Source organism: Oncorhynchus clarkii, chromosome 22 (assembly GCF_045791955.1).
Source record: "Oncorhynchus clarkii lewisi isolate Uvic-CL-2024 chromosome 22, UVic_Ocla_1.0, whole genome shotgun sequence".
NCBI lineage: Eukaryota > Metazoa > Chordata > Actinopteri > Salmoniformes > Salmonidae > Oncorhynchus > Oncorhynchus clarkii.
In genome coordinates, this window is record NC_092168.1 from 1,143,501 (window position 1) to 1,156,096 (window position 12,596).

Here is a 12,596-nt window from a genome sequence, read left to right on the forward strand (position 1 = left end):
TAGGCTATAACATAATCTAGGCTATGACATGATTGTTAAGGTTCTTTGGACTGGGCTGTATGAGGTGAGGTGAGCCACTAGGAATTATGACAAGCATCTTTGGGACCTGGTCCTTGTTCTAATACTGTAGAAGTAATCACAGATGTATTCACAGATCTCACCTGTTGCTTACCAAGCATGTGACAAATACAATGAAATTGTATTTTATTTGTTGCGTGATTGAACTTTAAAAGTAACTTCCAGTTTAGCCGACATATACAGCATTGACCGTGAATGCGGACTCCGTTAATACGGTAACATTGCCTTTAAAAATCAATCATGCTACAACCCAGATATTCTGTGCTACGGATTAAATCGAGCCCTTACGCAAACATTTGAGTACATGAGCAACCGAAGTAAACACAGCTGCTGGTTTTATTAAGTGGGGTAAGAATACTGGAATGGGTCAAACTTAGCGGAATTTTTTTTCTTCCTGTTTTTAAAAATAGCCGCAGTAAAATTTGATATAATGAGTGTCAGTGAGTAAGAATGTTTTCCTTGGTACGGTATTGTCTGTTTCCATGCGCTCAGTCAGTGTGTGTGTGTGTGTGTGGGGGGGGGGGGGTTGTGTGTGTGTGGATGTGGAGGTTTACCAGGTGTCAGCGAAAATGCTAAGTGAGGTCTGATAGTGTTACCATTCCGTGAGGCTGCATGGATAGGGCTCGATAGGACTCCTTAAGAACATTAAAGTGTGTGTGTGTGTGTGTGTGTGTGTTTGGTTGTGTGTGTGTGCATGTTAGAGAGAATGAATGTGCTTTTTGTAATTCTTTGAGGGTATGAGTCTGTGTGCTCATTTGTGTTTATGGTTACTGTACATGGAAACACTTATTTTTCTACCATGGCAATGTGTCCATACAGTATATATATATATAAGGGTTATGAACTTCAAAGCATACTTGAGCATGTGTTTTTATTTTATTTATTTATTATTATATATTTTTTTTAACCCTACCACCCCTCGCCTAATTGGAGTAAACGAACAGACAACAACACTTAGGCTTCTATTTCCAGCTTGTACATACTGTATATACAGAAATATTTGATGAAACTGGCTCTCATGAGGACCGCCACAGGAATTGGGTTTTTGGATACTACATGATTCCATATGTGTTACTTCATAGTTCTCATGTCTTCACTATTATTATACAAAGTAGAAAATAGTAAAAATAAAGAAAAACCCTTGAATGAGTAGGTGCTCTAAAACTTTTGACTGGTACTGCACTTCAACTATGACAGACAAAATGAGAAAAAAAATCCAGAATATCAAATTGTAGGATTTTTTATGAATTTATTTGCAAATTATGGTGGAAAATAACTATTTGGTCAATAACAAAAGTTTATCTCAATACTTTGTTATATAACCTTTGTTGGCAATGACAGAGGTCAAACATTTTCTGTAAGTCTTCACAAGGTTTTCACAAACTGTTGCTGGTATTATGGCCCATTCCTCCATGCAGATCTCCTCTAGAGCAGGGATGTTTTGGGGCTGTTGCTGGGCAACACGGACTTTCAACTCCCTCCAAAGATTGTCTATGGGGTTGAGATCTGGAGACTGGCTAGGCCACTCCAGGACCTTGAAATGCTTCTTACGAAGCCACTCCTTTGTTGCCCGGGCGGTGTGTTTGGGATCATTGTCATGCTGAAAGACCCAGCCACGTTTCATCTTCAATGCCCTTGCTGATGGAAGGAGGTTTTCACTCAAAATCTCACGCTACATGGCCCCATTCCTTCTTTCCTTTACACGGATCAGTCGTCCTGGTCCCTTTGCAGAAAAACAGCCCCAAAGCATGTTGTTTCCACCCCATGCTTCACAGTAGGTATGGTGTTCTTTGGATGCAACTCAGCATTCTTTGTCCTCCAAACACGACAAGTTGAGTTTTTACCAAAAAGTTCTATTTTGGTTTCATCTGACCTTATGACATTCTCCCAATCTTCTTCTAGATCACCCAAATTCTCTCTAGCAAACTTCAGAAGGGCCTGGACATTTATTGGCTTAAGCAGGGGGACACGTCTGGCACTGCAGGATTTGAGTCCCTGGCGGCGTAGTATGTTACTGATGGTAGGCTTTGTTACTTTGGTCTCAGCTCTCTGCAGGTCATTCACTAGGTGTGGTTCTGGGATTTTTGCTCACCGTTCTTGTGATCATTTTGACCCCACGGGGTGAGATCTTGCGTGGAACCCCAGATCGAGGGAGATTATCAGTGTTCTTGTATGTCTTCCATTTCCTAATAATTGCTCCCACAGTTTATTTCTTCAAACCAAGCTGCTTACCTATTGCAGATTCATTCTTCCCAGCCTGGTGCAGGTCTACAATTTTGTTTCTGGTGTCCTTTGACAGCTCTTTGGTCTTGGCCATAGTGGAGTTTGGAGTGTGACTGTTTGAGGTTGTGGACAGGTGTCTTTTATACTGATAACAAGTTCAAACAGGTGCCATTAATACAGGTAACGAGTGGAGGACAGAGGAGCCTCTTAAAGAAGAAGTTACAGGTCTGTGAGAGCCAGAAATCTTGCTTGTTTGTAGGTGATAACAAGTTCAAACAGGTGCCATTAATACAGGTAACGAGTGGAGGACAGAGGAGCCTCTTAAAGAAGAAGTTACAGGTCTGTGAGAGCCATAAATCTTGCTTGTTTGTAGGTGACTAAATACTTATTTTCCACCATAATTTGCAAATAAATTCATAAAATATCCTACAATATGATTTTCTGGATTTGTTTTCTCATTTTGTCTGTCATAGTTGAAGTGTACATATGATGAAAATTACAGGCCTCTCATCTTTTTAAGTGGGAGAACTTGCACAATTGGTGGCTGACTAAATACTTTTTTGCCCCACTGTATATAGCCAATATAAAGGAAGAGAAGCTTAGGCCTAACCCCAGAGAGAAAGAGAGATGCCGGTGGCATGCCACGACACCGACATGCATTTCTTTATGATGGCTACTGCATCTGCTAGACGTACAGAAGGAGGGTCATTTTCTTTCAGAATATTATAAAATTAAGCATTATATTGTTAGTCGTATAATCTAACTCTGGTAGGCCTGAAACATTTATCCTTCCCTCAAGTTCAACTATCGGAGTCAGTTGTAGCGCTGGGGTGCACTGCTTTCATATTGTAGGCCTGCAGTAGCTAAAGATTAACAACAGCCACACCATACCAAACATTTCTAAACTTTACTTGGGTTATATCAAAAGTAAGTCAAGCCATTGTTTATCGGGAAAATACGAGCAGAAGAGCGAATGTAAACCATAGAAAAAACACACTACCCTCCCCTGTGCCCCCCCCCAAAACACGCAAAACTCCTCTATTTTGGACCCCCCCCCCTCCCCGTAATTTCGATCTGTCCCTTTTGGATCCCAATATATATTTAAATATATATGTAAGGTGAATTGTGAAATGTTAATTATGTATAGGTAACATATTTCATCCTTGGCTACTCAATTAATTTCTCTACTGGGAGAATAAAGACTAATTTGAATATAACAGCACTATTAGATAAAAAGGTGTTATCTAGAACCATAGGATAAACCTTTGAAGAACCCCTTTTGATTCCAGTAAGAACTCATTTTGGTTCCATGTAGAACCCTCAGTGTAAAGGGTTCTACATGGAACCTACATTTGTTCTAACTGGAACCAAAAGGGGTTCTACAATGAACCAAAAAGAGTGCACGTATGGGGACAGCCGAAGAACCCTTTTGGAATCCTAAGAGTGTGGAAGGAGGAAAATTGTTTAGTACCTTGGTGACTGCAGCCTATAAGCCCTCTGCAGAGAGAGTGAGAGGTAGAGGGAGAGAGAGAGAGAAAGAGGGAGGGAGACATGGAGAGTGGGAGAATAAATAAGGGGAAGGAGTTGTGTCACTGTTGAACTCTGAGAGTTCACACACATAAGCACACACGCATCACCCAGAGAGAGTGCACTGAGAATGCTGCTCAATTGCACGCACATTCACACTCACACACACACAGACACACACACACACACACACACTGAGAGAGAGCCCTGAGGGGGATAAGGCAGCAGCTTTAGGGCAGGAGTGTACAACCATCCCAGAGAAGGAGAAAGAGAGATGAGAGAGTGGAGGAGCGCAGAGAAGTTATTGGACTGATGATAATGCTGTCTCTGGCCCCTCCTCTCCCCCTCTCCCCTCTGACCCACTCTCTCTCTTTCTCTCTCTTTTTTCTCTTTGTCTCCTTCACTGGCCCTGACCCTAAGTCCATCCTTGGGGTCAGGGCCAGTGAAGACCTGTGAAGACCCATCTTCTTGCGCCGGCCCACTAGCTTTCTAAGCGCCATGTCTCCCACTCGCCTAGCGTAGTACTGACTACTAAACGCCTCCCTGACTCACCTATTGCTGTTCTTTGGACCGTATGATCACTCGGCTACACAGCTGATGCCCCCTGGACAGTTTCAATATCACGGTACCTCATTTAGTTTCTGTCGGCCCCAGCCTCAAACTCAGGTCATGTACAGTGCCTTGCGAAAGTATTTGGCCCCCTTGAACTTTGCGACCTTTTGCCACATTTCAGGCTTCAAACATAAAGATATAAAACTGTATTTTTTGTGAAGAATCAACAACAAGTGGGACACAATCATGAAGTGGAACGACATTTATTGGATATTTCAAACTTTTTTAACAAATCAAAAACTGAAAAAATTGGGCGTGCAAAATTATTCAGCCCCTTTACTTTCAGTGCAGCAAACTCTCTCCAGAAGTTCAGTGAGGATCTCTGAATGATCCAATGTTGACCTAAATTACTAATGATGATAAATACAATCCACCTGTGTGTAATCAAGTCTCCGTATAAATGCACCTGCACTGTGATAGTCTCAGAGGTCCGTCAAAAGCGCAGAGAGCATCATGAAGAACAAGGAACACACCAGGCAGGTCCGAGATACTGTTGTGAAGAAGTTTAAAGCCGGATTTGGATACAAAAATATTTCCCAAGCTTTAAACATCCCAAGGAGCACTGTGCAAGCGATAATATTGAAATGGAAGGAGCATCAGACCACTGCAAGTCTACCAAGACCTGGCCGTCCCTCTAAACTTTCAGCTCATACAAGGAGAAGACTGATCAGAGATGCAGCCAAGAGGCCCATGATCACTCTGGATGAACTGCAGAGATCTACAGCTGAGGTGGGAGACTCTGTCCATAGGACAACAATCAGTCGTATATTGCACAAATCTGGCCTTTATGGAAGAGTGGCAAGAAGAAAGCCATTTCTTAAAGATATCCATAAAAAGTGTAGTTTAAAGTTTGCCACAAGCCACCTGGGAGACACACCAAACATGTGGAAGAAGGTGCTCTGGTCAGATGAAACCAAAATTGAACTTTTTGGCAACAATGCAAAACGTTATGTTTGGCGTAAAAGTAACACCCTGAACACACCATCCCCACTGTCAAACATGGTGGTGGCAGCATCATGGTTTGGGCCTGCTTTTCTTCAGCAGGGACAGGGAAAATGGTTAAAATTGATGGGAAGATGGATGGAGCCAAATACAGGACCATTCTGGAAGAAAACCTGATGGAGTCTGCAAAAGACCTGAGACTGGGACGGAGATTTGTCTTCCAACAAGACAATGATCCAAAACATAAAGCAAAATCTACAATGGAATGGTTAAAAAATAAACATATCCAGGTGTTAGAATGGCCAAGTCAAAGTCCAGACCTGAATCCAATCGAGAATCTGTGGAAAGAACTGAAAACTGCTGTTCACAAATGCTCTCCATCCAACCTCACTGAGCTCGAGCTGTTTTGCAAGGAGGAATGGGAAAAAATGTCAGTCTCTCGATGTGCAAAACTGATAGAGACATACCCCAAGCGACTTGCAGCTGTAATCGCAGCAAAAGGTGGCGCTACAAAGTATTAACTTAAGGGGGCTGAATAATTTTGCACGCCCAATTTTTCAGTTTTTGATTTGTTAAAAAAGTTTGAAATATCCAATAAATGTCGTTCCACTTCATGATTGTGTCCCACTTGTTGTTGATTCTTCACAAAAAAATACAGGTTTATATCTTTATGTTTGAAGCCTGAAATGTGGCAAAAGGTCGCAAAGTTCAAGGGGGCCGAATACTTTCGCAAGGCACTGTATGTACCTAACTGACCCTCTCTGCCCATTCATCACCATTTACCCGTTGTTGTCTTAACTCTTGAAACTACCCCTCCCGGACCCGGGAGAATTGTCATCAACTACACTAATTAGCATAACGCAACGGACAAAAAATCTTACAAGAAAATATTCATATTCATGAAATCACAAGTGAAATATAGTGAAACACAGCTTAGCCTTTTGTTAATCACCCTGTCGTCTCAGATTTTGAAATTATGCTTTACAGCCAAAGCAAGACAAGCATTTGTGTAAGTTTATCGATAGCCTAGCATAGCATTATGTCCAGCTAGCAGCAGGAAGCTTGGTCACAAAAATCAGAAAAGCAATCAAATTAAATTGTTTACCTTTGATGAGCTTCGGATGTTTTCACTCACGAGACTCCCAGTTAGACATCAAATGTTCCTTTTGTTCCATAAAGAATATTTTTATACCCAAAATACCTCCGTTTCTTGTCCACGTTTTGTTGAGAAATCCACCGGAAATTGAGGTCACGACAACGGCGGAAAAAACTCCAAATTAGATCCATAATATCGACAGAAACATGGCAAACGTTTTTTATAACCATCCTCAAGGTGTTTTTCAAATATCTATTCGATAATATATTAACAGGACAATTGGCTTTTCAGTAGGAGCAAGAGGAACAATGGCCGCCTTTGTCTATTACGCACAAATCACTCTGAGAGCCACCACCTGACCACTGACGCAATGTTGTCGTTCACGCTAATTTTTAAAAATAAAAGCCTGAAAATATGTCTAGTGGCTGTAGACACATTAGGGAAGCCATAGAAAAAGGAATCTGGTTGATATCCCTTTCAATGGGCAATAGGGATGCATAGAAACACACAGGTTTCAAAATAAGAGTCACTTCCTGATTAGATTATAGATATCATCCTGACCAACCTGCCCTCTAAATACACCTCTGCTGTCTTCTACCAGAATCTCTGCGATCACATTGCCTGCATTCGTAATGGGTCCCTAAAACACTTCAGCGAGCAGGCCTTTCTAATCGACATGGCCCGGGTATCCTGGAAGGATATTGACCTCATCCCGTCAGTAGAGGATGCCTGGTTATTCTTTAAAAGTGCTTTCCTCACCATCTTAAATAAGCATGCCCCATTGTAAATATGTAGAACTAAGAACAAATATAGCCCTTGGTTCACTCCAGACTTGACTGCCCTAGACCAGCACAAAAACATCCTGTGGCGTACTGCATTAGCATCGAATAGCCCCCGCAATATGCAACTTATCAGGGAAGTTAGGAACCAATATACACAGTCAGGTAGGAAAGCAAAGGCTATGTTTATCAAACAGAAATTTGCATCTTGTAGCAAAAATTCCCAAAAGTCTGTGGAGAATAAGAACACCTCCTCCTAGCTGCTCACCACCGATAAATCCACGATAATTGAGAATTTCAACAATCATTTTACTACGGTTGGCAATTATTTCCACCTGGCTACCATTACCCCGGCCAACAGCTCTGCACCCCCCACAGCAACTTGCCAAAGCCCCCCCCCCCCCGCTTCTCCCAAATCCAGATAGCTGATGTTCTGAAAGAGCTGAAAAATCTGGATCCCTACAAATCAGCTGGGCTCGACAATCTGGACCCACTCTTTCTAAAAATATCCACCGAAATTGTTGCAACCCCTATTACACACCACTGCGACCTGTATGCTCTTGTTGGCTGGCCCTCGCTTCATATTCGTCGCCAAACCCACTGGCTCCAGGTCATCTATAAGTCTTTGCTAGGTAAATCCCCGCCTTATCTCAGCCTACTGGTCACCATTACAATACCCACCCATAGCACGTGCTCCAGCAGGTATATTTCACTGGTCATCCGCAAAGCCAAATCCTCTTTGGCCGCCTTTCCTTCCAGTTCTCTGCTGCCAATGACTGGAACGAATTGAAAAAAATCACTGAAGCTGGAGACTTATATCTCCCTCTCAAACTTTAAGCATCAGCTGTCAGAGCAGCTTACCGATCACTGTACCTGTACACAGCCATTCTGTAAATAGCACACCAGACTTCCTCATACCCATATTGTTATTTATTTTTGCTATTTTGCACCCCAGTATCTCTACTTGCACATCATCATCTGCACATCTATCACCTCTGTGTCAATGCTAAATTGTAATTACTTCACCACTATGGCTTATTTATTGCCATACCTCCCTAATCTTACTACATTTTCACACACTGTACATAGACTTTTTCTATTGTGTTATTGACCGTACGTTTGTTTATTCCATGTGTAACTCTGTTGTTTTTGTCGCACTCCTTTGCTTTATCTTGGCCAGGTCGCAGTTGTAAATGAGAACTTGTTCTCAACTGGCCTACCTGGTTAAATAAAGGTGAAATGAAAAATTAAATCCTATAGGAACCATCGCTTCAGTAAGCTGCCGCTGCATTAACTAACAGTCAGATGTACACTGTACACCATTATACAGTATCAATGTCTAAGATACTATGTGGTTACATTAAAAACACATTTACTTACATTTCCAGTTATGGGTCATCAACGTAACTGTTGTTATTTGATCCCCATATATATATTTTTTAAACATGTAATGTGACTGGCTACAGAATGCATTTCCCTACTGGAACAATAAAGTCTGATTTGAATTGAACTAGAAGCAGAAGATTGGTGACTGCAGCCTAAGCCCTCTGCAGAGAGAGTGAGAGTGGTGGAGAGAGAGGGGAAGGGAGAGGAGCACAGAGCGAGAGAGAGGTGGAGAGAGAGGAGTACAGAGAGAGAGGGAGGTGGAGAGAGAGGGGAAGGGAGAGGAGCACAGAGAGAGAAAGAGAGGTGGAGAGAGAGGGGAAGGGAGAGGAGCACAGAGAGAGGTGGAGAGAGGGGAAGGGAGAGGAGCTCAGAGAGAGGTGGAGAGAGCGGGGAAGGGAGAGGAGTACAGAGAGAGAGGGAGGTGGAGAGAGAGGGGAAGGGAGAGGAGTACAGAGAGGGAGGGAAGTGGAGAGAGAGGGGAAGGGAGAGGAGTACAGAGACAGAGAGAGAGGTGGAGAGAGAGGGGAAGGGAGAGGAGCACAGAGAGAGAGGGAGGTGGAGAGAGAGGGGAAGGGAGAGGAGTACAGAGCGAGAGGGAGGTGGAGAGAGAGGGGAAGGGAGAGGAGTACAGAGAGGGAGGTGGAGAGAGAGGGGAAGGGAGAGGAGCACAGAGAGAGAGGGAGGTGGGGAGAGAGGGGAAGGGAGAGGAGTACAGAGCGAGAGGGAGGTGGAGAGAGAGGGGAAGGGAGAGGAGTACAGAGAGAGAGGGAAGTGGAAAGAGAGGGGAAGGGAGAGGAGTACAGAGACAGAGAGAGAGGTGGAGAGAGAGGGGAAGGGAAAGGAGTACAGCGAGAGAGGGAGGTGGAGAGAGAGGGGAAGGGAGAGGAGTACAGAGAGAGAGGGAGGTGGAGAGAGAGGGGAAGGGAGAGGAGTACAGAGAGAGAGCGAGGTGGAGAGAGAGGGGAAGGGAGAGGAGCACAGAGAGAGAGGGAGAGTAAATAACGGGAAGGAGTAGAGTCACTGTTGATCTCTGAGAGGTAGACTAAAATGTATTTCCATTCAACATCATATTTTTCCTAAACTCTAACCCTTACCCTAACCTTCATCCTGACCCAAACCCTAAACCTAACTACTAACCCTAATTCTAACCCTAATTGTACCCTTTCCCCAAACCTGACCACTAAGCTTAAAATAGCCTTTGTCCTCATGGAGACATGGGAAATGTCCTTGTGGGAGAATTTTCTTTGTTTTACGATCCTTGTGAGGACTTTTGGGGATTATAGGTACACCAAAATGATAGAAGAGCCAATCAACACATACACACACACACCACCCAGAGAGAGTGAAATCCACATGTTTACCCAGGTTTACTCCTCCCCCAAATCGGTGCAACTGAAGTTTTTGTGTCAGGGCTATTTTAGACAAACAGCCGCTGAGTTGACACCACTTTAATGTGGGGGAAAGGGTGTGTATGTGTGTGAATGTGCCTGCGTGTGTGTGTTGGGGGGTTCCACAGAGGTCATTATATTCTGTTTTTTAACATTCCCGACCATTCAGTCATGGTAAGTATTGAAATGGTACTCTCTGCTTTCTATGGAACTGAAACCTGTGAGCTGTGTGAGTCTCATATACAATCATGACCACTCAAATCTGTAGATCTTTCAAAAAAAGTAGTGATTTTCAAAAAAATCACTACTTTGACTGCATCTGTGAAACGTACCAATTTAATGGTTGTTTTTAAAGCTGTTTTTAGTCTGCCTTCAGCGCTGCCATGAGCACAGGTTGTTGTGCTGCTTCGCCCACAGATCTGAGGCACATGATGAAATCATCAGGCTGCCTCTTTCAGGACTGTTGTGTGAAAGAGTGTGAGAGTATTCACTCAATGGTTAAAGAGGGATCTCCCATGGTGCAGCTTGGTGTGAAGTGTGTGTTCCGCGTGTGTGTCCGTTGATGTGTGTGTGTGTGTCTGTGCCTGTGTGTTGAGAGTATTCACTCAATGGTTAAAGAGGGATCTCCCATGGTGTAGCTTGGTGTGAAGTGTGTGTTCCGCGTGTGTGTGTTGATGTGTGTGTGTGTGTCTGTGCCTGTGTGTTGAGAGTATTCACTCAATGGTTAAAGAGGGATCTCCCATGGTGCAGCTTGGTGTGAAGTGTGTGTTCCGTGTGTGTGCGTTGATGTGTGCGTTGATGTGTGTGTGTGTTGGTTAGTGGTCTCCTATGGTGCTATGGTGTGAGGTGTGTTTACAGCGTGGTGTGTATGTGGTGTGTGTGTGTTGGTTAGTGGTCTCCTATGGTGCTATGGTGTGAGGTGTGTTTACAGCATGTGTGTGTGTGTGTGTGTGTGTGTGTGTGTGTGTGTGTGTGTGTGTGTGTGTGTGTGTGTGTGTGTGTGTGTGTGTGTGTGTGTGTGTGTGTGTGTTGGTTAGTGGTCTCCTATGATGCTTTGGTGTGAGGTGTGTTTACAGCGTGGTGTGTATGTGGTGTGTGTGTGTTGGTTAGTGGTCTCCTGTGGTGCTATGGTGTGAGGTGTGTTTACAGCGTGGTATATGTGTGTGGTGTGTGTGTGTGTGTGTGTGTGTGTGTGTGTGTGTTGGTTAGTGGTCTCCTATGATGCTTTGGTGTGAGGTGTGTTTACAGCGTGGTGTGTATGTGGTGTGTGTGTGTTGGTTAGTGGTCTCCTGTGGTGCTATGGTGTGAGGTGTGTTTACAGCGTGGTATATGTGTGTGGTGTGTGTGTGTGTGTGTGTGTGTGTGTGTTGGTTAGTTGTCCCCTATGATGCTTTGGTGTGAGGTGTGTTTACAGCATGGTGTGTGTGTGCACATTGTTCTATCTACCTAGGGGGACTCTGATGTACAGAGACAACAACACGTGGTAACTCAGTGACTGTGTCTGTGTGTCGTGCATGCCTGCGTTTGTGTATGTTAGTGCAGTGCAGCACAGTGTGGGTGCAAGCAGAGGTCACAGGAGTGTGTGTGTAGCAGACAGTTTTAGACGTGGAACAGAAGAGGCCCTAGGAAGCCAGACTAACTTTACAAATAGTGGGTAAAACCTCCAACACACAGACTGGATAGAAAACACTTGGTTCCTACTTTAACTCTGACTATGTTCCCCTCGATTCTGAAGAGGAGTTCTTTATTTCCCACAGTTTGACAATATGAGAGGCAGAGGTGGTTAGATATCTATAGGCGCCTGTAAAGGATGCACTGCTACTGAACACAGTCTGACCTTTCTAAGTGAATAATAATTGCTATTATTCTATTCTTACTGGGCACAGAAAGTACTTTGATGCACAGATACCTCATGTTGCAGACAATAAAGGACTGAACATGGCTGGAAATACAGGGGTTGTTTTGGGGTGTTGTGAGTAGTAGCATATCATGAAAAGGCAACCAACACATCAAACAGCTTATAGATAACGTGTGGCAACATTCACATGACAAAGTTACCATACTTGGATAAGAAATGCAACAGAAAAACCTTGGCTGGAGGAGTGTCTGAGGTCTGTTTAGAAGTGTGCGTGTGTGGATGTGGTTGCCTGTGTGTGTCTGTGTGCAACACAGTGCATCCAGCGACCTCATCAACCCTATCCTATCAGCATTACTGACACAGGATCCCCCTAGCAGAAATAAACCAGGCCCCAGGGCAATCCACTTGGGATAGAGGGACTTCCGTGTCTGTGTGTGTTTACATGGGCATCATCACTCTAAAAAGTAGAGCCCGTTTTCTCACAGGTGCTGAGGCCCTGACTGGGGCATTGAGGATATGATATTAATTCTGTGTGTGTCTGTGTTTGTGTGTTTACATGTACCATATTCAACTCTCCTGTCCTGCCTGTCAAAACTATAATCAAATCAGGCTGTTCATCTTGGTTTGGATGCATCTCTCATACATATGGGCGTGTTTAAATCATGTTATACCTCCATTGTAATGTATTTTGCTTAGTATTGAATACT

At 43.7% G+C, this 12,596-nt stretch overlaps 1 protein-coding gene across 6 annotated transcripts in view; it reads left to right on the plus strand.

The window, feature by feature from the left end:
• The window catches only part of LOC139380172 (Krueppel-like factor 12), a 172,526-nt gene that overhangs the window by 17,264 nt on the left and 142,666 nt on the right, over positions 1 to 12,596 (plus strand). For 2 of the 6 annotated variants that reach the window (XM_071122619.1, XM_071122621.1), the window contains exon 1: positions 9,628 to 10,205. The exons of the other annotated variants lie outside the window; for them this stretch is intronic. The gene's annotated coding sequence lies outside the window, so the exon portion shown is untranslated. Of the gene's footprint in view, positions 1 to 9,627; positions 10,206 to 12,596 lie in introns of those variants that run through there. 6 annotated transcript variants of the gene reach the window in all.